Genomic DNA, 25,752 nt, shown 5'->3' on the forward strand with positions numbered 1-25,752 from the left:
GATAAATCCCCAGGGCCTGATGGCCTACATCCCAGGGTACTTAAGGAAGTGGCCCAAGAGATAGTAGATGCATTGCTGGTCATCTTCCAGAACTCGATAGACTCTGGAATGGTACCCATGGATTGGAGGGTAGCTAATGTTACCCCACTATTCAAAAAAGGTGGTCGAGAAAAAGCGGGGAATTATAGACCGGTAAGCCTAACATCGGTAGTTGGGAAAATGCTGGAGTCTATTATAAAAGATGTAATAGCAGAGCACTTGGAAAGCAGTGACAGGATCAGACAAAGTCAACATGGATTTACAAAAGGTAAATCATGCTTGACTAATCTGCTGGAATTTTTTGAGGATGTAACTGGTAAAATAGATAAGGGAGAATCAGTGGATGTGGTGTATTTGGACTTTCAGAAGGCTTTCGATAAGGTCCCACATAAGAGATTAGTGTGCAAAATTAAGGCACATGGGATTGGGGGCAAGGTATTGACTTGGATAGAGAACTGGTTGGCGGACAGAAAGCTAAGAGTTGGAATAAACGGGTCGTTTTCCGAGTGGCAGGCAGTGACTAGTGGGGTACCGCAAGGATCGGTCCTAGGACCCCAGCTGTTCACAATATATATTAATGATCTGGACGAGGGAATTGGATGTAATATCTCCAAATTTGCAGACGCCACAAAGCTGGGTGGGAGAGTAAGCTGTGAGGAGGATGTCGTGAAACTCCAGTACGATTTGGACAGGTTGGGTGATTGGGCAGAAACATGGCAAATGCACTATAATGTGGATAAATGTGAGGTTATCCACTTTGGTGGCAAAAACATGAAGGCAGATTATTATTTGCATGGCAGTAGATTGAGAGAAGGGGAAGTGCAGAGAGACCTGGGTGTTATTGTGCACCAGTCGCTGAAGGTAAGCATGCAGGTGCAGCAGGCGGTTAAGAAGGCAAATGGTATGTTGGCCTTCGTAGCAAGAGGGTTCGAGTGCAGGAACAAGGATGTCTTGCTACAGTTGTACAGGGCCTTGGTGAGACCGCACCTTGAGTATTGTGTGCAGTTTTGGTCACCTTACCTGAAGAAGGACATTATTGCCATGGAGGGAGTGCAGCGAAGATTCACCAGGCTGATACCTGGGATGGCAGGAATGACGTATGAGGAGAGATTGTGTCGATTGGGCTTATACTCACTGGAGTTTAGAAGATTGAGAGGGGATCTCATCGAAACCTATAAAATTCTGTCAGGTCTGGACAGACTAGATGCAGGAAGGATGTTTCTGATGGCCAGGGAGTCCAGAACCAAGGGTCATAGTCTAAGGATAAGGGGTAAGCCATTTAGGACTGAAATGAGGAGGAATTACTTCACCCAGAGAGTGGTGAACCTGTGGAATTCTCTGCCACAGGGTGGTGGAGGCCAGTTCATTAAATATATTCAAGAAAGAGTTGGATATATTTCTTGAGGCTAAAGGGATATGGGGAGAAGGCAGGGACAGGGTACTGAATTGAATGATCAGCCATGATCTCATTGAATGGCAGAGCAGGCTCGAAGGGCCGAATGGCCTCCTCCTGCTCCTATCTTCTAAGATGCTGGCGACCTAATGATTGGTGGCACTGTGCTCCTTGGGATTGCCAGTAACTTAAGGAATAAAAATCCAAAATCATTTGTGAAGTGAGAACCAGAAACTGAATTCGAATTTTGCATTTCTACTTTTTTTTTTTTGCACTGACCGATTTAAACAGTTAAATTTGATCAAAGCAAAGTAAAAATTTCCAATTATGTTTCATGTGTTTGTGCCATTTCAAGCACAGTTAATATTTAACTGTAGCCAAATAGTATGTGAAAGCTCTTTAAGTACCCTCTTTGTACAGGAATGAAAGAGTCGAGGACGAGTCATAGTGATAATTAATGACCTTGATATAAAAGATTGAGAGTGGATAATGAGATTGTGGACAGAGGGGCCATGTTAGGATGAGTTCATCACACACATGCAAGATAAAAATTCCTCTGTTCCTTGTCACAATGCGCAACATGTGAGGGAGGAAGCGCTCTCTACAGCTTTAGTGCATTTTGGGCCAATAAATGCCCAGCAGTGGAGTATGGCTGTCCTATACCCAGTGCTATTTCAGCACTGTACTCGTGGCACGCAATTGTCAGATATCCAACAGTATTGATGCAAGTGCGGGACTGATGATTCGAAATAACCAATATTTTTTCCAGGGCAGAACAAAATTGAAAACTGTAAGCGTACAAAAATGCGAAATTACTAATGCGTGCTAATTAATAACTGATGCTGGACTTTGGAAAGCACTCCAGTGAAATGGAATTGTTTGTTTGAAGGGAGAGGTTATTGATGTGGAGGACTCCTTCTGCCTCTCTTCCTTTCTGTGGAAACTGTGTTACTTAGTCGGAAGTGTGTGAAACCTGATAAGGTTCCTAAGCACTGTCTCTTAATGAGCTTGGAGAATGAGTTGAACCTTGACATTTTTATCGGCTGCTGTGAGTGAATCTGAAGAGAAAAGATATTCCTCAGGGAAGATGCTCAGCAGCAGATGTTGGTGTTTGTGATCTAGTTGTTGGTTCTCTTCAATTATGTGTGAGTGACATTGAAAGATTATGGGGTGCAACATCACCTTGAACTGAAGGGCAGCTATATTCTATTAACTGCAGATTTACTGGTGTCATTTGCATGTGGTGTATATGTTTTGTGCCTGCAATAGTTAGAGGTATGTAGCATTTTGTCTTAAATTAAAAGGAATGTCTTGTTGCTGCAATGTTCTATAGCTATATTGTTCTATGTTTTTTTTTTGAAGAGTAGAGGGGATGGGGGACCAGCTGGGTTATGGTACCACGGGCGCCAGATGTTGATATTTTGCCCAAGTATCTTTTCTTCATGTCCGTGCCCAAGAAGTGAGTATGGGCACACTACTGAACTGGGATGGGGTAAATCACAGATAAGCCTGACCTCCTCCCTACCATGCAGCCACACCCATGAACACTGCATTGTGGCCACTGGATAGTAATCAGAAACAGAGACCCTGTTTTTTTTCCCTCTTTCCCTTCCGTGCTCCGAGGGTTTAGGCCAATTGTAGTGCCACTAACATTGGCCCAGCTAAGATCAACTAACTCCGCACAGTCAAGGGGTCAAAACCGGGATCTTGTTGGTCTCTAAGGCTCAGTTTTTCTTATTCTGCAACTCACATTGTAACATCAAGCCACCTATTAACATTTCATGCTGTTCTAGTATAACAAGAGTAAATTATTTCCAGATACCATGGTCTTGAATTGGAGCATTTTTAGAATGGGAATTCCTGTATGGATGAAAGATCAAATTTACTGAATCCATTGAAATAGGTTTCTGTGGTATTTAAAATCAGAAGTTAATTATGTGATGGACTCCTTTGGTAGAACGAGTAGGAAGATTTGCTTTAATTCATTCCCGTAAACCTTTGGCCCCATTGACACATGTTAATAGCATGGACCAGTTCTTTTTGGAAAAAATAACATCAGTAGTCATTAGTGTGCTAACAATTGTTAGATTTGCTCTAACTAATTTAATGATCTCGGTGTCATTTGGGAATGTGTACACTATGGATACAAATCCGCAATCTGCCTTTACTTCCAAGAACTACATCCACAAAGAGTTTGGTTATTTATTTTTCCTTTCTTCACTTCCTCTGAAGGTGTTAACTCCTTGCTGTGGTAAGGTTCCTTGGTACTTTGCTCAAATGCCTTTATTCATCAGAGTGAGTGTTGGCAACCTATTTGATCACAGTGAGGCGGGTAGTGGACTGTCTATTCTGCCCTCACCCGAGATCTGTACACGTGCACTTCCAACGGAGGTCAGAAGTGTTAACCCTGGCTGATTTTGTTTCCTCCCTGTCCCCAACCCAGAGTGATAATTGTATTCCTGTGCTCAACTGAAAAAAGATAACCCAGCTTAGATTGGAGCTCAAAGCTGGAAGGTTTAATGGAGAAAAAAAAAAGTTAGCTCTTTTATATAAAAAAAAATCTTCTTTTTACATTAAAGTAATCTGTCATTATCAGTGGCCTCCCATAACCCACTGCAGAAGAAGTGGCTTTCAGCAGAAGTCACTGAATATTGACTAGGAGTATGAACCCTGATGCACACTTTTTATTTACTGCCCTTGCTAACCCAGGGATGCTGAGGAAAATTACAACACTCCTGCTTGCTGAAATCAAATGACTCAGTGCATACTGAGAAAAAGTTAGGCCTATTAAGGACCCAAAGGGAAATCTTCATGTAGAGGCAGAGGACATGGCTAAAGTATTAAATGAATATTTGCATCAAGAGGGAAGTTATTGACAGGATAGTAATAGTTAGAGAAGATGTACTAAAAGGATTAGCATTACTGAAAGTTGGTAAGTCACCTGGTCTAGATGGAATGCATCCTCGGTTGCTGAAAGAAGCAAAGGGAGAAATCGCAGAGGCTCTGGTCACAATCTTTCAATCCTCTTCAATTGGATACAGGAGTAGTGCCGGAGGACTGGAGGGTTGCTAATGTTGTACCACTATTCAAGAAAGGGGAGAGGGATAAACCAGGAAACTACAGGCCAGCCAGACGAACATCGGGAAGTTAGTGGAAACCACTATCGGGGACAAAAGAAATTTTCATTTAGAAAGGCATGGGTTAATCAAGGATTTGTTGAAGGCAAATTGTGTCTGACTAATTTGATTTAATTCTTTGATGAGGTAACAGAGATGGTTGATCAAGGTAGTGTAGTAGCTGTGTTATTTATATATGGACTTTTGGAAGGCATTTGACGACATTCCATGCAAGAGGCTTATTAATAAGATAGAAGCCCATGAAATTAAGGGGAAAGTGGTGGTATGGATACAAAATTGGCTCAGTGATGGGAAGCAAAGGGCGATGGCTGATGGATGTTTTTCAGATTGAGAGGTGGTTTGCAGTGGGGCTCCAGAAGGGTCAGTTTTGGGTCCATTACTCATTTCAATTTTTATAAACTACAGTACCTAGATTCTAGTTTAGGGAGCAGCATTATAAAATTTGCAGATGATACAAAACTTGGCTAAGTACTAGATAATGATGAGGATAGTTATAGGCTTCAGGCTGACATAGACAGGATGATGAAATGGGCAGAAGCATGGCAGATGGAGTTCAATGTGGAGAAGTGTGAAGTGAAGAACCAATATGGAAAGACACTAACTATAAATGGCATGATTTTGAAAAGTGTAGATGAGCAGAGAGACCTTGGTGTCCATATACACAAATCCTTAAAGGTGGCACAGCAAGTTGATAAGGTGGTTAAAAAAGCATAATAATAATAATAATCAACTTTATTGTCATTGTTAGTGCACAAGTGCAGTACAACGAAATGTAGGCTTGCGGCTCCCGAGAGTGTACATTTAGATTAAGACATTTAAACATTCAACATTCATTTGGCTTGTAATACATTAACATATAAACATAATAAAGTGCATTGGCAGATGTGCAGGCTTTAGAGTTTATTTGTGGAGTTCAGTAGGATGACAGCCCTGGGAAAGAAGCTGTTCCTAAATCTGGTCGTTCGGGTGCGAATGCATCTGTAGCGTCTCCCAGATGGCAGGAGGGCGAACAGACTGTGGCTGGGGTGGGTAGGGTCTTTGATGGTCCGTGACCTCCGTAAACAGCGTTTCTGGTATATGTGCTCTATGGTCGGTAGCCGGGTGCCGGTAATGCGTTGGGCAGTTTTGACTACCCGCTGCAGGGCTTTCGGGTCATAGTAGCTACAGCTGCCATACCATACTGTGATACAGTTTGTCAGGATGCTCTCTATTGTGCAGCGGTAAAAGTTAGAGAGGATCAGGGGTGACAGGTTACATCCCTTCAGCCTCCTTAGGAAATATAGGCGCTGCTGGGCCGCCTTCACCAGAGAGGAGGTATTGAGGGACCAGGAGAGGTCTTCTGCGATGTGGACTCCGAGGAACTTAAAGCTGTCCACCCTTTCCACCACAGCCCCATGGATGTGGATGGGGGTGTGACTTCCGCTTTTAGACTTGGGTTTATAAGTAAAGGAATAGGATATAAAAGCAAAGAGATCATGCTAGAACTTTATAAATCACTGGTTAGGCCTCGGCTGGAGTCTTATGGACAATTCTGGGTGCCAAACTTCAGGAAAGATGTAAAAGCCTTAGAAAGGCTAGAGAGGAGGCTTACCAGGATATTACCAGCAATGAAGAACTTCAGTTATGAGGAGAGGTTGGGAAAGTTAGGACTGATCTTCTTGTAACAGAGAAGGTTAAGAGGTGACCTAATAGAGGTTTTCAAGAGGATGAGAGGTTTTGATAGAGTAGATGGAGAAAAACTAATCCCTCTGGCAAGTGGGGCAATAATCAGAGGTCATAGATTTAAAACATAGAAACATAGAAGATAGGAGCAGGAGTAGGCCATTCGGCCCTTCGAGCCTGCTCCGCCATTCAACGAGATCATGGCTGATCATCCAAACCCTAGCACCCGGTCCCTACACCGACAGCCATCCCACCCAAGCCCTAACCCCGTAACCCCACGTATTTAATCCCCCCTAACACTAAGGGCCAGTTTTTTTATCATGGCCAATCAACCTAACCCGCACATCTTTGGACTGTGGGAGGAAACCGGAGCACCCGGAGGAAACCCACGCAAATACAGGGAGAATGTGCAAACTCCACACATTGGAAAAAGATCTGGAAGGGAGATGAGGAGAAATGTTTTTCGGGCAGAGATTTGTTGGGATCTGGAACGCTCTACCTGAAAAGATGATGGAAGCTGATAACATAAATAATTTTAAAAGGGAGTTGGACAGGTACTTTAGGAGGAGGAACTTGCAGGGTTATGGACAAAAAGCAGAGTTATGGGACTAAGCACGTCTGCTCTTTCAAAGAGCCAGCACAAGCACGATGGGCCAAATGGCCTTGTTTTGTGCTATACGTTTCTATGATGCTGGGGATTGAGCCTGGAACCAACCTTTTTCTATATGAGTCAGTACCACACCAGGCTATTCAGTTAACAACCAAGCATTAAAAAAATCTGGTGCTCCTGGCCACTGGTCTTGACGAATTTAGCCAGTTTATTTTGGAGTTCCTGCTCACTGTGTGATACCCACATGTCAGGAGTTGGCAGTGTGGGCACGATATGAAAGCAATGTAAACTCTTTGTCCCAAGCTGACAAAAGAAAAGTGTTCACAGTACAAGAATAATTTCTAGCCAGTGGTTCTGGATCAGATACAAGCAGGTGTTAAAAAGCACTTGAGCTTTTTCAATAGTTCAATGGGTAAATGGGCTGCTTGCATAGCACAGAGCCTTACTGCGCTTTGTTGGCTACAAGCTGGTAGGTTTGATGCAATTAACGCTAATACCCTAATCTGGGAGGGGGTGGTGGGGGGGGCGGTGAAGAATCGAATTCCTGTTGTTACTCATATAGCAAAGTGCATTGTTGACATTGGGTGAGGACAGGATTGGACTCGAATGTTTTGTGTTCTCAACATGCCACCCCCATCCCAAGTTGATGCTCAATAGCTCAGCTCACACATTAAGAATGATCATTTGAGTGAGGTGTTAAAGGGCTGCTGGCATCCCTGTATTTATATCTCAGTAGAAATCTGTGACTTCAAGAGGGTGGAAAATTGGGAACAAAAGGAGTTTGATGTCACCTGAATCTTCTCGAGGGATTCAGATGTTGTAAATTGAGATTTCAGGTAAAGTGTTTTTTTAATTACTAGTGAACCCAGTTACACTTGGTTATGTTGTGTACTATAGTATATGTTGAATTTGAATATAAACATTTAGGACAATTCAAGTTTAGGTGATTTGCTGAATAATTGTCCATAGGAAGGTACTGCATTCCTTAGTGATAATGTTACTAGTTCTAGATTGTAAATGAGGAAGAGTTTGCGAAAATTGGTCCAAACTTTTTAGATGAACAAATTAATAATTTAGTTAACCTGACTTGTCTGATATCTACACTGTGCTCATTAATGCCTTTTCTTGTTGCAGCCTACACTTCTCATTAGGTATGAAGCCCTCTCTGAGGGAGATCACAAGCTAATAGTTACTTCATTTGTTACCTCCCTGGTGTGGAATCCAGACCCAGACTCATCATTGAAAGGTGCTCTTATATTGTGAAAGGTGCAGCTGACAACTGCATTGATCTCCTGCCATTGCTGGGACTTGAAATATAAAAGGCTGACTTACACTGTCTTTGCAGCAGCAGAGCCCCACTATTTTATTTGTGGGTTTGTGAACTGCCACAAGATTTTCAAGCTTCCTCAGGCTGGTATATGGTACCGGCTGGAAAAGTAAATGAGGGAGAGCATAGTCAGAAAGCTGGTATTGTGCCATTATTCCAATACCGATGAATCAATATAAAGTTGCCTTCATACTTTCCTTTTATTCTGATATTAGCAGTGTGACCTCTATTTCCTGCTCTTGCCGATTTCAATTTATCATTTGTGTATGGGCCCTGCAGAACAATGCTGTAGAGGAGTGCAGACCTACAGGACTGGCTCGCTGCGTTTAGCTTCCATGACAAGAGGCACTTGATCTGAAGGCTGATTCATAGCTCTAGAATTTTCAGAGTCTACAAGACCGTTGGTTCACTGCAGGTCGGTTGTTTATACAACCCAATGTCAATGTCTCAGCCAACTGAGTTATGAGCAGAGGCAAAGAGACTTGGGCAAGCTTGCTGAGGGCCACAAGGGGACGAGGGTCACATTGTGAATAGCAATGCACTGGCAGAGACTTGTAGGAGGATTCTTTATAAGAACAAACTCATCGAAACTGGAGTTTACAGAATTTACTTATCAGTGGATCACAATTACCAACTATTAAAGCAAGCACTTTTGGATTGCAGGGGTTAAGAAGAATTTGATTACGTTAAGGCATTCTATGAGAAGAGCCTGGCAGGGAGCTGTCCACTATGTGTATCCTGAAAATTATTTTTACTTCACTCACCCCCCACTCCCCTTGTCAATTATATACTTTTCTAATCACTCTCCGAGTGTATACTTTCTACCTCTTAGCCTCTCCCAGAAATAATTAAGACCGTAATAACTTTTTATTTCAATTTGGAAAAAATGGATTTAATTAAACATAATCAGAGATAACATAAACAAGAAGATGGAAAATAGCTTTGACAAGCTGCCCCTTCTATGCCATCATTTGTGTTCCCCCCCCCCCCCCCCCCAACTAGTTTATATACCTAGTTGTAAGTCTTTAATCACTTTGGAAGAAATGGGGTTCAGTCATTCGAGATACGATGCTCCAAAGATTTACAAAGAGGATGCTATATCCAATGTTGTCACTGGGATTTCTGTGAAGTATACTGATGGGTGTGTGAGATTTTTTTGTATGATGTCAGCTTGAACTGTGTTAACATCGAGCTGTATAATTGTAAATGTTAGCCTTCAAAACTTGCTTGTGTCTGGAAAAACATTTTGAGCTATTTAAAACTTGGAAGAAGTACAGGTGGTGGAAAAAAAATTGAGGCAATGAATGTGTATCACACACTAAAGTCAAGTACTTTGTGATCTATATGTTCCTAAAGTATATTGGTACCAAGGCATCAAATAAATTCAACCTGAACTATTAATCCCTGAGTAGGTCACGCCTTCCAAATTCTCTGTCACTCCCTTCTGTGAAACATTTTTCCTTTCCTTTTGGAATTCATTTTTTTTCTGAAGGCAACAGATGACGTAAGGATAAGTTTCTTGAAAAAGCAATAGGTCTGCCTTGAGGAACCCTGGCTATGACTCCGAGGACTTGGGTAATTGCTTCCCATCCCCCTATTTATATAGGGGCCTCACTGCAGGTTCAAAATGAGAACAATTTGCAGTTGTGTGTGGGAATTCCATGTTGACAGTCAAGGAAGTGTTTTTAACTTTTTTTAAAAAAAAAGCCTAAATTCACTTTAATATGAATCACATTTGTGATTTAAATGGTGTTCAACAGACCTGATCTTTGAACTGACATAAATGTGGGTTAACCCGGTCGGCTTGATTTGAGTATTTTTGCAGTCATTTGCCAAGTACATCAAGGTCCGCATTTGACAGCAAGCTTTTAATATTTGCTTATAATATTTCCATTTCAGCTTCCAGTATGGTATTGCTTTAGAGATGAACCTTCAAAAATTCTGCAGTATATCAGTAATGTACTAGAAGGGAGGCAATATATATATACTTTGGAAACAGGTTTGGTTAAGAGTATTTGCAAGCACTGAACAATGTCATGGTGGGGCATGCTGTCATGCTTTTTAAGAATTAATGATTGTCCAATTGTCAGAAGTGTAACTTTTTTTGTCCGCCAGCTTTACCACATTCATCGTATTAAAGTTTGATGCGAACCATATTTTATTACTAAAAGATGATGATGCTGGAAACATGCAGGTCAGGCAGCACTTGTGGCGACAACAGATTAGTTAGCATTTTGGGTGCGGACTGTTTGCCAAAACAACGTTTTTTTGCTTTTTATTTTTCATTATTGTCTGAATGAATGCTCTATTGCGTTAACTCTTTCCTTTCTCCAAATAACTGATTGCTCTTTTCCTATCGTCAACCTAGTTCAAGATGGAAAGGGGTTAATCAAATAGTTCCTTGGGTTAAGCTGTGCACGAGCTGTAGTTACACTGCATCGGACTGCTGTTTCCTAGAGCTGTCAGATAATGCCAGTTCAGCACAATTAAAATGAATATTTACCGAATCTAAACTTTAAAAAAAATCTATTTGCCCCCCAAAATTAAGTTTAAAACTTCTTTGTAGCCTGGTGATTCTTCTTTATGGCCCCATTGACCATTTGAGGGCCAGAGCAGACTTCGAAACACTGAAAACTGCCTTTAAAGGCTGCACTTGTGCTCTCGGTGGCCATTCATCACATCTGCTTTTGGAAAGTCAAAATAAAATTGAGCCCCAATTAATTTATGGAGAGTTCAGTCGAATGTAGAAGTTTGTCTATTTGCAGTGGAAACCCAATGAACTTCACATTTGTATATTGGTGCAGTTTAATGAGAGCCTGTATATTCTGGATGCCTTAGCTTGCATTTGCTTCCCCTATAAATCAATTGGTAATGCCAGCGCCAGTCAATTTTTTTTCTGTGCAAGAATGCATATATTCAAATAAATTGTGGCTTTCTGACATAAAATCTTAAGTAAAGTCAAGTTTGACCCTGAACATTATCATCATGATGCATAATGGTGGGTGTACATTTTCATATTACTTACATAATCATTTAAACTGAAAACATAATTATTTAAACTGAAAACACCCCAACAGTACAGTTACAGATTTTGTGCTTCTAAACTTCGATTATGTTTGGAAAGACAACCTTGAGCTATCCAATGGTAGGCTGCACTTCTATTGGTTACAAGTCTGTCACGGGTGGTGGAAGCAGTTTGAGATGATAAATTAAGAGTATCACTGAAGAAGTGTATTGGTACAAGATTAAGGTGTATTGGCTTAAGTGTGATATTTTTCCCTGCAGTGTATCGGTTCTCTATTAAGCCATTGACACAGGAATTTAGCCAGAATTTTGGGAAGTCTGGTAGACTCATGAGAACTAATGATCAAGCACAATTTAATATATCTGATATCTGCGGTTCTGCAGGAGCATTAGCTTTGGCAGAGAGGTCATTGGCCCAACTGCCTCTGCCCTTGCTTTTGAACACTCTGGAATTCCCTAATCTATTTTACCAGACATGGCAAATACAAGCTCGTCCTTGACTTTTGATATTTTCTGAGGAGGAATCTCTCAATAATTGGAAGATGAATATCTGTTTAGCGCTCCCTTTTGCTTGTTGGTATTGGATGTCAAATAGGTCATTTGTTGTGAACAAGTTACTATTAATATCACTCTTTGTTCTCAACACTATAATTTGCAGTTGTTTTGTACTATTGACTAATTGCTCAAAGGCATGTTTGAAAACAAAATGTAGTATTACAAATATAATGTGTAATATTTCAGCTGGGCAGAGAGCTATAGAACTTACTGATTTTCCTGGGGAAGGGAGGGGGGCAAGAGAGTGTTATTAGTAGTGCGTGCTATAAATGTAGTTACAACAGAATAATATAAACTATAACAGTTCTGTGTAAAATGATTTTGGATAGTTTCAACTCCTTTCATGGTGAGTGTAGACCTGCAGCACAAAGCTTGTTCCTAACTCGGCACCGAATTGGCAAACTCCGATAGTCCAGAGGATGGAAAGCATTATTGAGGTACCATAGAGGATGATCTTCTGAAGTTGGGGCTGAGGCACATCATTGGGGCAAAGTGGAAGGAGATTAACCCTGCATAATTTCTGACCTGAAAATGCTCGCTATTGACCCAATGTAGTTGAAATGGAAAAGGGCAACATTACCTTCTTGATGAGCACAATATTCACAAAAGAAATTGCTGTGGCTAATCCCTTCATTAAGATTGAGTTTTACTGCCGTGATTGAAGGTGGTTGGTAGTTTAACAGAATACTGCTCTACACGAGACTCTGGGTAAGTCTATGTATTTTTTTTTAGGGCGGGGGGCCGTACTGTGTGTGTAGCAGGAGTTTACGCTGAGCCACTGATTTCTCCTGCCTTGACACTTCTATAAATACTCGCACTGGACATTTTCAACACTGGGTGTAATATTTAGTACTTGCACAAATGCAAACATTGCAATTTAATAGAGGAACTTTTATGTCTTGCAGAATTCTTCTCCTATTACTAAGCAACCTTAATTGCTAGCAGTTCTGTGTTACTTGTCAGTTACCTTTCCTGGGTCTTGTTCATTTGCTGAGTTTGCTTTCAGCCCTTAGTTAATTATAAAATCTTTGAGCACAAAAGTTGTTGAAGTATCACTTGGAGTAAATATTTGTAGCTTATATTGTAGCTTTACAAATGAATGCACATTGCAGCATAAATTCTGTATCTGTAGATCAGTTTGTTCAGTGCGTTGTTTTAAGAACAAACCATGTATTGAACTGTAACTATAACTGAGGCATATACCTCAGACAGAAAAACCACACCAACAGTGTACACACAAACAGAATCTGAAGTGGTATTTTAATATTTTATTTAAATTTGGGATGTGAACACACCAGTGCACTAGCTGCTCTCCAGATTGCCCAAATGGCCATTTTTCACCAGTGAGTCTTGTCAGTGAATGTCTTCAGGCTATTGGACTGTTGGTGCAGGGTGGTGGTGGTGGTGGTGGGGGGGACGCACTAGGGCCAACCCTAATATTCTTATCTGACATCCCCACTTGCACTTTCTAGCAACAGTCGTCACATAATGATGAGGATTGGGAAGCTGGCTGATTTTTCCTTTTCCTAGCCCAGGGCTGCCGAAGCCAGTTGAAGCATTCTTGCTGCCGACTCAACTGAATTTAAGTAACTCATTGCCTGAGATCGAATCCAAGACCTTCCTGGACATCTGATTCTGTACCATGAGCCATGTGCACTGAGCCATCGCAGGCATTTTGATTCTGCCAGCACCATTCTTTGACCACCTCTGAGTATTGACAGTTAATTTAACACAGAATAAGAATGAGGCATGAGCTACTGATTTATTCTCATTTTTCTGTCTTCTTTTGATGAATCAAAGTGGACCAAGTGTCTGTGGGAGAACACTTGGGTAAGAGTGATCATCGTATCATAAGGTTTAGATTAATATTGGAGAAGAACAAGGAACAATCTAAAGTAGAACTTCTAAATTGGAAGAGGGCTAACTTCAATGGGATGCGAAAGGATCTAGCCAGGGTAAAATGGAACCAAAGATTGACAGGAAAAACTGTACCGGAACAATGGGTGATCTTTAAGGAGGAGATGTTTCGGGTGCAGGCTAGGTACATTCCAACAAGAGGGAAGGGTCGGGGAACCAAAGCCAGGGCTTCTTGGATAATGAGGGAGATAGAGAATATGATGAAACAAAAAAAAAGAGGGTGTATGATGCATGTCAGGTGAATTCTTCAAGCGAGAACCAGGCCAAATACAGTAAGTTGAGAGGGAAAGTGAAGAGGAAAATAAAACTGGCAAAGAGAGAATATGAGAATAGAATGGCAGTTAAGATAAAAGGGAACCCAAAAATCATCATCTGGCATGGTGGGGCCTATTTGGGACAAAGGAGGTGATATATGCTTAGAGTTGCAGGGCAAGGCTAGAATACTTAATGAGCACTTTGTATCGGTGTTTACTAAGGAAGACGATGCTGACAAAATATCGGTAGAAGCGGAGATGGTAGAGGTAAAGGATAGGGTGAAAATTGATAGGCAGGATGTACTGGAAAGGCTGGATATGCTTAGAGTGGATAAGTTGCCTGGTTCAGATGGCTTGCATCCTAGGTTGCTAAGGGAAGTGGGGGTAGAGATAATGGAAAGTTTTGTCATAATCTTTCATTCTTCCCTAGATATGGGGGAGGTGCCAGAGGATTGGAAAGTGGCAAATGTGACACCCTTGTTCAAGAAAGGGTGTAAAGACAATCCTAGTAACTACAGGCCGGTCAGTTTAACATCAGTGGTGGGTAAGGTTTTAGAAACAATAATCAGAGAAAAATTAACAGGCACTTGAAGAGGTTTAAGTTAATTTAAGGAGAGCCAGCACAGATTTGTAAAAGGCAGATCGTGTTTGACTAATCTAATTGAATTTTTTGATGATGTAACAGAGAAGATTGATGAAGGGAATGCAGTGGATGTTGTCTGTATAGATTTTAAGAAAGCATTTGACAAAGTACCACATAAAAGGCTGATTAACAATATTGAGGCTCATGGAATAGAAGGGTCAGTATCAGCTTGGATAAGAAATTGGCTTAAGGACAGAAAACAGCAAGTCATGGTAAATGGTTGTTTTTCAGACTGGAGGATGGTAGACAATGGTGTTCCCTGAGGGTCAGTGCTAGGACCACTGCTTTTTTTTATATATATAAATGACTTGGATATTGGAATACAGAGTAAAATTTCAAAATTTGCCGATGATACCAAACTGAGATGTGGCAAACAGTGAGGATGATACCAATCGACTGCAAGAGGACATAGATAGGCTAGCAGAATGGGCAGACAAATGGCAGATGAAATTTAATAGAGAAGTGTGAGGTGATGCATTTTGGCAGAAAGGTTAGGGAGAGGCAATATAAACTTAATGGCACAGTTCTAAAGAGTGTGCAGTGACAGAGGGACCTGGGGGTTCATGTGCATAGATCTTTGAAGGTGGCAGGACATATTGAGAGAGTAGTTAGCAAAGCATATGGGATCTTGGGCTTCATAAATAGAGGTATTGAGTACAAAAGCAGGGAAGTTATGCTGAACCTTTATAAAACTCTGATTAGGCCACAACTAGAGTATTGCTTCCAGTTCTGGTCACACACTTTAGGAAGGATGTTAAGGTCCTTTAGAGGGTGCAGAGGAGATTTACCAGAATGGTTCTAAGGATGAGGGATTTTAGCTATAAGGTTAGGTTGGAGAAGCTGGGGTTGTTTTCCTTGGAGCAAAGGAGGTAGAGGGGAGATTTGATAGAGGTGTACAAGATTATGACGGGTTTGGATAAGGTAGACAGTAAGGCTGTTCTCATTAGCTGATGGTACAAGGACTAGGGGACACAGATTTAAGGTTTTGGGCAAGAGATACAGGGGGGATGTGAGGAAGAACGTTTTTATGCAGCGATTGGTAATGAACTGGAACTCGCTGCCGACGAGGATGGTGGAGGCGGAGATGATCAATGATTTCAAAAGGAAATTGGATCGGCACTGGAGGGAATAAACTTGCAGGGCCACGGGGATAGAGTGGGGGAATGGGACTGACTGGATTGCTCTACAGAGAACTGGCATGGACTCGATGGGCCGAATGGCCTCCTCCTGTGCCATTATGACTCTATATTGAGCATTGTCCTACAATTCACCAAATGGTACAATTGCAATCTTGTCGGTGTTTGTTGAAACCCCATTCTGTTTTTCGATATCGATATATATAAAACGGTATGTCTCTCTGTCTGTCTTTCTGTCTCTCTGTCCGGCTATACAATCAAAAGTTATAGAGCGTACCTACACGTGTGTTACATCAAAAGAAAGCTTACGATTCCAGAACGGTCGTAAGCGTATTTATGTTTCGGTGAGACAAAAATTGTGCCCACGGTATCCAAAAAACGTTCAAAATTCCGCTCATTATCTGCTCATTAGCATTGAGTGACGTCGAGGTTGACCAATCGTACGGTCGAGCGACCCGACGGTCAACCAATCACTGCGTGGTGGGGGCGGGCCCTCCTAGAGTCGAGTGACGGGACGATTGACCAATCCTACGCTTCGGTGACCTGACGGTCGACCAATCGGTGCGTGTGTGGGCGGGCCTTATCGTTCTGAACCGAGGTGAGTCGCCGCCATCTTGATTCCAAACTTTTAATTTCTTTTTCCTGCTTTCTGCGTCTTTTAAAAGCAACTTTTTTTAAATGTGTTTTTAAAAAAAAAAGTTAATTACTTTCTAAATCTTTTATCTAATCTCATTAATTTTCCTACCTTTTCCCCGTTTTTGCAGGTAGGCCTCGAAGCCTGGGTGTCTGTTGCCAGCCATGCTGGACCCATGGCAATTGTTTTGTGGCAAGCTCCTCCCACCGCTCACCCCCCCCCCCCCCCCGGGCTGGGCCCGATTCCGAACCAGCGGCCAGCCATCTTGGTAAAGGCTGGCTGCGCTCACTGCAAGGCTCCTCGTGCTTCATTCGGTGGGGGAGGGGGAGGGGGAGGGGGAGCGGAGAGTGTTATCCCGGCAACCGGGCTCGCCAGCTGCAATCGGCTGTCTCAAGCCGCTGAGGCCCAGGCCCGGTCCCGGAGATCAGGAGGCGGAGAGGGGAGGAGGGTTACCAAGGCAACCGGGCCCAGCCAGCCGCAATTGGCCGTCTCAAGCCGCCTCAGGCCCGGCCTCGGGAGGGCGGGGCTCGGGCTGACCAGGGCGCTGCGCTCGGCATGTCAGTGCGTGGGGCGGCACGGAGCTCAGCGGAGCCATCGCCGGCAGAGGGGAGAGGGTCTGCTGGCTCCCCCCTCCCTTTCTCTCCCCCTCCCCCACTCCTCTCCCTCTCCCCTCCCCCCTCCCCCTCCCCTCCCCCTCCCCTCCCTCCTCCCCTCCCTCCTCTCTCTCCCTCCCCCCCTCACCCCCCTTCCCTTCCCCCCTCTCCCCCTTCCCTTCCCCCCTCCTCCCTCCCCTCCCCCCTTTCCCCTCCCCCCTTTCCCCCCTCCCCTTTCCCCCCTCCCCCCTTTCCCCCCTCCCCTTTCCCCCAGTCGCGCTCTCTCTCTCTCTTCCAACAACAGCATGCCCTCAAAAATCCCTCGGCACCGCCGGGCACTTCAGCTAGTTACTGATAAATGTGCTGTAACTGCTGCAGCTATAGACAATATATTGTACACTGAATCAATTATGCAGACAGCTCTCTGCCGTTTAGTGTAGAATTGGTAGACTCTGAGGGCTGAATTTGCCAGGGGATCAGCGGGCGCGATTGGTGGTGTGTCAAGTGGGAAAGTGTTTTTTTCCCCCCAGCAGGTTGGGACCCTGCTGTGAACCCGCTGCTATGCGACTTTCCCCGATGTCCGGTCTATTCAGCGCCAACAGACCAGACGCAGCAGCGGGGGACCCAATTCAGGTCATTATGACCTTGTTTAGAGATGATTAAGAACACATTTGAGTTCATCTTTTGATTTTATGTGCTCGGCACAGGGTCCTCGCTGCTTGGGGAATCACATCTGTTAAGCTGAGGCAAGAGTTCAGTGGCCATTGAATCAGCTGTTGAGTTGACGGCTTCAAATGTACAGTAAAAGCTCCCACCTTAGAGATATCTTCCCTCAGCCACAAACTCTTCCTCACTGCATTTGCACAACAGATTCACCATGCTGCAAGTCTTTACACAAGTCTCCATCCAGTTTGACCTCATTACCTCTCTCACCATTGACAGATCGCTTGTCATCTCTACTTCACCTGCCATCTATTCCATCAGCATGGGTGCCCTTTATACTCTCTCACCTTGGCCCTCAGAATCCCACCACGATCAACCCCAGCAGCACCAGGCACACCAGCAGCACCAACAACAATACCAACCTTCTCCGCAATCAACTGATGCTGCACCCGAGCACATTGCTGCCCGGGAGGCCAGGGATGGCCTCACCATGGCCAGATTTACTTCACTTGATGCTGCACACCCTGGCTGCCACATGATGTGCCAATTTGGCACCACACCAACACCATAAAGCATCCCTACACTGCCCAAACCGTTCCTTTCACACTCGTCACCATTGAGGGAGGTACCGTTATGTCTCACCATTCACTGCAACTCACAAAGCCACTTGCAAAGGTGCACACAAATCTGTCCAAGGACGTGTTGAAAATAAAGGTTTCAATGTTTGACACCACATTAACAGAAACTTTACATGAACATTGCATAAAACACCCAAGTGGCTACCCTTGTGTGTTGTTAGTTGGTATGATTGCACTAGGATGAGGGTGAGTGTGACGGGTGGCTAGTGAGATGGGGATGTGATGATGTAGATAGAGAGGGATGGGTGGAGGTGCAAGGTAAGTTGGTGTGAGTAAGGATGTGCAGGGGGAAGGTAGGGGATATGATGAGAGGCACAGTAGGATGAAGGTGGTTTTTTTACTAACGTTTTGTGATCTACTGAGAGCATTGAAAGGTTTGTGCCACTGCACCCAAGTCCTCCTGACAACATCCCTGCTTGTGCCCTCCTCTGCAATGTGCAACCAGGTGGTGTTGATCTCCTGGGAAGGTCTCTTCCGCCCATTGGAAGGGAAGAGAACCTCCTTGCGTGCTGTGACTCCCTCCATAAGCATTTGGAGGGGTTCATAGACGAGCCTGGGTGCAGCCCTGCACCTCTGTGCAGTCATTGTCTGTGTTTCCAGCACCTCAATGCTGTAGAACACAGACAGCACAAATGACAAAATAAAGTTGGCCATGGTCCCTTTAAGGAAACCAGCTGATGACGTGTCCTCAAATGACATCACCAGACCTGCTTCCTCTAATTGGCCGGCAATAGCGCTGGGCAGGCCCAATCAAGGGAAATCCATTTCAGAGGCCAGGATGAAGCCAGCAGTGGGTTCGGGACCCGTCACCAACGTCGCCTGCCGAGGTCAGCAAAATCGCAGCTTGAGGTTCCAATTACAGAATTATTAGTTGATGTTGGATATAATAATTCTAGGCCTCATACATTATATTTTATTTCTATTCAGATAATGTGAATTCCTATTGTGAAAATGAACATTAATTGTTAGCAGTTCTATTACTTGTCAGTTGCCTTTGCTGGGTCTGGTTCATTTGCTGTGTGAAGATGGAAATTGAAGTGTCACTTGGAATAAATATTTGTAGCTTATATTTAATTGAAAGCTATAGTAATAGGTTTGTAACATTAGGATAAACATCTTTGAAAGCTTTGTTTGGATATAACCTGCTCCCTTTTTTGCAAAATATCTTTTCCCCTCTCCTGACAATTTGTTCCAACTATTGATCATCTTCTCTCTACCACTTGTCCTTACCCTTCACATCCCTGAATCTGCCTCTTTTTGTCTTGCTGCCCTGCATATTTGAAAGTATTTTTTCTCAATCCTGTTAACTTGATTATATACTTGAGGCTGAAGACCTTCAGATTATCAACTCGGAGCTGAGTGGCAGGCTATTTGAAACATTCTCAGTATATAAATGAGAAATCCCATTCTGACTAAACTGCTGACCCTTCCTGGCCCCATGTAGGTTACCTTGTAAATGGTTCTCTCTCTTTTTACAGGTACTGTTCCTCTCCCTTTCAAAACTAATGTCATCACCCACCTCCTCAAAAATAAACATCTCTTCCCTTTCAAACTGCACTTTCAAACTGCACTATCTCCAACTTTTCCTTTTCCACTCAAGTCCTATTATTGCCTCCCACATCTCTCCTGCAACTCGACCTCTCCACAACGTCTCTCTCCACCTCTCTCAACCCTTTTCACTGTCGCTGTGTTGTCAGACCGCTTGTCCAACATGCAGCCTCAATTTCCTCCAGCTAAACCTTGGGATGACTGAAGTCATTGGCCTCGATTTTCATTGAGCCGTGGAGTCGGGATTGGAGGCGTGCGGGGGGGGTTAAATTCCTGAAATTGGGGGTCCCGACCCCATCCCGCCCCCAACCCGCCTCCATGCCAATTTCAAAGGAGAGGCGGGTACTCGCCCCGCACTGGGACCCGCCTACCCGAGGTGGGAAGGGATTAGTGCCAATTAACTGCCTGTTAACAGGTAGTTAACAGGCAGTTTTTAGCCTAATCCCTATTTTTAAGCTTGAACTGTGGGAATCCCGACGGCTCCAAACCACGCCAAGTTGGAGGAGTCGGGCCGTCGGGTTGAAGGGCTTGGAGGGGTCGAGATGTCGGTGTTCAGGTGAGTGATGTGTGCATGAGTGCAAAGGTAAGTGTGTTTGGTGTGTCTAAAGTGATTAAATAAGTTTTACATACATTTTCTTACCTTTTCAGCCTTCCTTCCTTTAGGTTCAGGGAGCCCTTCATCTCACCGGCACAGAAAGCAGAATGGCTGCGGTCTGTCAAAATTGACAGCCTGCAGCTTTCTGTGCAGGAGAAATTTCTAACTGAGTCTGTGGAGAAGGACTCACAGAACCCACAGAAACCCCACAGTGCAGATAGAGGCCATTTCGGCCCATCGAGCCTGCACCGACACATATCCCACCCGATCCCCGTAACCCCTACACCAACACATATCCCACCCTATCCCCGTAACCCCACGTATTTAATCCCCCTAACACTAAGGGTCAATTTATCATAGTCAATCAACCTAACCCGCACATCTTTGGACTGTGGGAGGAAACCGGAGCACCCGGAGGAAACCCACGCAAACACGGGGAGAATGTGCAAACTCCACACAGACAGTCGCCCGAGGCCGGATTCGAACCCGGGTCCCTGGCGCTGTGAGGCAACAGTGCTAACCACTATGCCACCGTGCTCATGTTAGAAGTAAGACTGTCACTGTTTGACAGCTTCAAACAGCTGTGAAACACTGATATTTCATCTGTCAAAACGTCTTGACAGATGAAATTTCAGCCTGTGATGTCACCTGTTGCCGGGTGGCCCTTAATTGGCCTGCTGAGCCCGCTGGGTGGGCTCAACAAGGTCAATCAAGTTAAAATCGCGTGGATTGGCCGCATCACGATGGAGGCGGGACTACAACCCCGAAAGTTGTAGTACCGCCTCCTTCCCGACTTCTGAATGAAATTCACCCCCATTATCTTTGGCCCCTGCCACAAACTCTGTACACTCGCCACAGATTCCATCTACTTCCCCGGCCAGTGTCTCAGCCTGAATCAGATTGTTCACAACCTTGGCAGCCCATTCAACCCTGATCCTGAGCCGAGCTTCAGACCCACAAAGCCTCCCCATCATAAAGACTGTCTATCTCCATCTCTGTAACATCACTTGTCTCTGCTTCAGCCTCAACCTATCTGCTGCTGAAACCTTCATCTATGCCATTGTCACCTTTTAGTCTCGACTATTCCAGTGCTGTCCTGGCCGGCCTCCCTTTCAACATCCCCCCGAAAACTTCAGCTTGCCCAGCCTCTGCTGCCCGTATCCTTTCCCACTCTTAAGTCCTGCTTGCATCGTCCCAGTACTCATTGGGCTAGATTGGCTCCTGCTCTTTCAACATCACAGATTTAAAATTCTCATCCTTGTGTTTAAATCCCTTCATGTCTTAAGCCCTCCTTATCACTGTAACCACCTCCACCCCGACAACCCTAATTTGCACGGTTATGGGACAAAAGCTGGGGTGTGGGACTAAATTGGATAGCCCTTTCAAAGAGCCGGGACAGACACAACGAGCCTATTGGCTTTCTTCTGTGCTGTAATATTGTATGATTCTAACCTCATACCCCCGAACTCTCTGGCCTCGTGCATCCACTTCTCCCTTCACCTCATGACTGGCAGCTGTGCCTTCCAGCCACCAGGCCTCACATCCTGGAATTCCCTCCACCTCTCCATGTCCCCCTCCACCTTTAAGACCCTCCTTAAAATTGACCTCTCTAACCAAGCTTTTGGTCACCCCTTCTAATATCTCTTTCTTTAGCTCTGTGTCTATTTTTTTGATTACACCTTTGTGAAGCACTTTGAGATGTTTTTCTATGTTAAAGGCACTATATTAATGCAAGTTGTTGTTGTTGACGCTGCCCAATCCAGTCTTGGTGTCAGTGAGTGGCAGGCTATTCGACCCACTCATGTTGCATCTGAATGCAGCTCTCATTTGAATTTTTGCGGCTCTTGGATGACGTCAAATCGAAGGTTTCTTTGAAAGTGTAAGTACTGTAACTGTTTTGTAGTGCCAATATTGCCATCTGTTCTCCATATGATCAATGAAAATGGTCTTTCAAATATAAATGCAAGTCTATCTTTCGCGGATGTGTGTGTTGTAGCAAATATTGGTCGGAAACATGTCATATTTTATCAATGGTATTAAATAATGACAGCTACTCCTTTGTTCAAAGGTTCCACTATTTGAAACTGATGACCGTGTTATTGACTCTCTCTTCACCCTATCAAAAACCTTCATGATTTAAAAAAAAAATTCTATATACTATGACTATTTCCACTGGAGCAGAGACGGCTGAGAGGGGATTTAATAAAGTTGCTCCTCATAACTATTGTTTAATAACTAATGTTGGCAGGCAATTTGACTCTGAGCAGTATCAAAGCCGAGTCCACTCACATTCTCACTTGACATATGCACAGCCAGCTCACTGCATAGTGATCACATATGAGAACCCTGACTGATTTTCCTTGCCCTGTTCCAAGATTAATGAGGCCAGTTGTAATTGAGATAATTTCAGAGCATGAATTGAACCTGCTACATATTGGACTTTTATTTCATTTTCTAATAATTAATTTCTCTTGCTTCATCTTGTTCTGCAAACCTTGACTTTAGTTAGGATATGTTTGCACAGATTGCAAGCAGCCTTCAGTACCTGAGCGGCGATAGTGAGCGTTGACAGGCTGATTGACTGAAGGGCAACATAGCCAACCCAGAGACACACATGCAAATATACTTTTGGCAGGGGTCGCTACATAGTTCAGAGCAGCAATTCTGGCTGATTTTTCCCGTTCCTAACCCAGTTGCGATGAGGCCAATATTAGCACCCATACTACTGCCCTGACATGAATATCCCCATCCTCAATGATGGTGGAGCCCAGCACGTGAGTGCAAAAGACAAGGCTGAAGCGTTTGCAACCACCTTCAGCCAGAAGTGCCGAGTGGATGATCCATATCGGCCTAATCCTGAGGTCCCCACCATCACAGCTCCCTGGGAAAGAGAATTCCAAAGATTCATGATCCTCTGAGAAAAGAAATTCCTCCTAATTTCTGTTTTAAATGGGTGCCCTCTTATTCTGAAATTATGCCCCCTAGTTCTCGATTCCCCCCACGAGGGGAAACATCCTCTCTGCATCTACCCTGTCAAGCCCTTCAGAACCGGAATGAACCTTGTGAACCTTCTCTGAACTGCCTCCAATGCAAGTATATCCTTCCTTGAATAAGGAGACCAAAACTACACAGTACTCCAGGTGTGGTCTCACCAACACCCTGTATAGTTGTAACGGGACTTCCCTACTTTTATACTCTCTTCCCTTTACAATAAAGGCTAACATTCCATTTGCCTTCCTAATTACTTGCTGTACCTGCATGTTAACCTTTTGTGATTCATGTATAAGGCCCCCCAGATCCTTCTGTACCTCAGCATTTTGTAATCTCTCCCCATTTAAATAATAATTTGCTTTTTTATTTTTCCTACCAAAGTGGATAACCTCGCATTTTCCCACATTCTACTTCATCTGCCAGATTTTTGCCCACTCACTTAGCCTATCCATATCCCTTTGGTGATTCTTTGCGTCCTCCACACAATTTGCATTCCCACCTATCTTTGTATCATCAGCAAATTTGGCTACATTACACTCGGTCCTTTCATCCAAGTCATTAATATAGATTGTAAATAGTTGAGGCCCCAACACTGATCCCTGCGCACCCCATCAGTTACAGTTTGCTAACCTGAAAATAACCCATTTTTCCCAAGTCTTTGTTTTCTGTTAGTTAGCAAATCCTCTATCCATGCTAATATATTTACCCACAACTCCGTGAGCTACTATCTTGTGCAGTAACCTTTTATGTGGCACCTTATCGAATGCCTTCTGGAAATCCAAATACACATCTACTGGTTCCCCTTTATCCACCCTGCTCATTACATCCTCAAAGAACGCCAGCAAATTTGTCAAACATGATTTCCCTTTCATAAAACCATGCTGACTCTGCTTGACTATATTATGATTTTCTAAATGTCCTGCTACCACTTCCTTAATGATGGACTCCAGCATTTTCCCAAGATAAGAACATAAGAACATAAGAAATAGGAGCAGGAGTAGGCCAATCGGCCCCTCGAGCCTGCTCCGCCATTCAATAAGATCATGGCTGATCTGATCCTAACCGCCAATCTACTATCACAGAACCATCTCCTGAATCTAACAGAATTAGACACACGAAATAGGAGCAGGATCAGGCTACACGGCCCCTGGGCCCGCTCCGCTACCCACAGGACCATGTCCGATCCGAACCTAGACTCATGTCCAAATTCCTGCCCGCTCCCCGTAACCCTTAATTCCCTTTACTTCTAGGAAACTGTCTATTTCTGTTTTAAATTTATGTAATGATGTAGCTTCTACAGCTTTTTGGGGCAGCATATTCCATGAACCTACCACCCTCTGAGTGAAGTAGTTCCTCCTCATCCTCATGTTAGGCTAACTGGTCTATAGTTGCCTGCTTTCTGTCTCCCTCTTTTCTAAAATAGGGGCGTTACATTTGTGGTTCTCCAGTCTGCTGGGACCTCTCCAGAATCCAGGAAATGTTGGTAGATTACAAACAATGCATCCACTATCCCTGCAGCCAACACCCGAGGATGTAGGCCATCGGTTCCAGGGAACTTGTCCACCTTTAGCCCCATTAGTTTGCCTAGTACTTTTTCTCGAGTGATGGTGATTGTTTTAAGTAACCCCCCCCCCCCCACCACTCCAACAGCCTCTTGATTATCCATTATTGGGATGCTTTTAGTGTCTTCTACCATGAAGACCAATACAAAATATTTGTTCAAAGTCTCTGCCATTTCCCTGTTTCCCATTATTAATTCCCCAGACTCATCCTCTAGGGGACCAATGTTTACTTTAGCTACTCTCTTCCTTTTTATATACCTGTAGAAGCTCTTACTGTCTGTTTTTATATTTCTTGCTAGCTTACTCTCATAAACTATCTTCTCTCTCTTTATCATTTTTTTAGTCGTCCTTTGCTGGTTTTTAAAAATTTCCCAATCCTCTGGCCTTCCATTATTCTTCGCAACATTGTATGCCTTTGTTTTCAATTTGATACCATCCTTTACTTCCTTAGTTAGCCACGGATGGTTCATCCTTCTTAGAATCTTTCTTTCTCACTGGAATATATCTTTGCTGAGAGTTATGAAATATCTCCTTAAATGTTTGCCGCTGTTTTTCTACAGTCTTACCCTGTAATATATTTTCCCAGTCCACCTTAACCAAGTCTGCCTTCATACCTTTGTAATTACCTTTTATGTAAGTTCAGGACACTAGTTTGAGACCTAACTTTCTCACTCTCAAACTGAATTTGAAATTCTACCATGCTATGATCACTCTCCCCAAGAGGAACCTTCACTTCGAGATCATTAATTAATCCAGCCTCGTTACACATTACCAGATCTAAAATAGTCTGCTCCCTGGTTGGTTCCACAACATATTGTTCCAAGAAACCAT

The 25,752-nt window shown here is 43.6% G+C and overlaps 1 protein-coding gene across 9 annotated transcripts in view; it reads left to right on the forward strand.

Moving 5' to 3' along the window:
• plekha7b (pleckstrin homology domain containing A7b) overlaps positions 1-25,752 on the forward strand; it is a 652,966-nt gene that overhangs the window by 376,127 nt on the left and 251,087 nt on the right. The window contains exon 1 of one of the 9 annotated variants that reach the window (XM_086007870.1): positions 2,068-2,222. The exons of the other annotated variants lie outside the window; for them this stretch is intronic. The gene's annotated coding sequence lies outside the window, so the exon portion shown is untranslated. Of the gene's footprint in view, positions 1-2,067; positions 2,223-25,752 lie in introns of those variants that run through there. 9 annotated transcript variants of the gene reach the window in all.

This window comes from Somniosus microcephalus, chromosome 15 (assembly GCF_052327205.1).
Source record: "Somniosus microcephalus isolate GS21.2 chromosome 15, FLI_Smic_1.0, whole genome shotgun sequence".
NCBI classification, from domain to species: domain Eukaryota; kingdom Metazoa; phylum Chordata; class Chondrichthyes; order Squaliformes; family Somniosidae; genus Somniosus; species Somniosus microcephalus.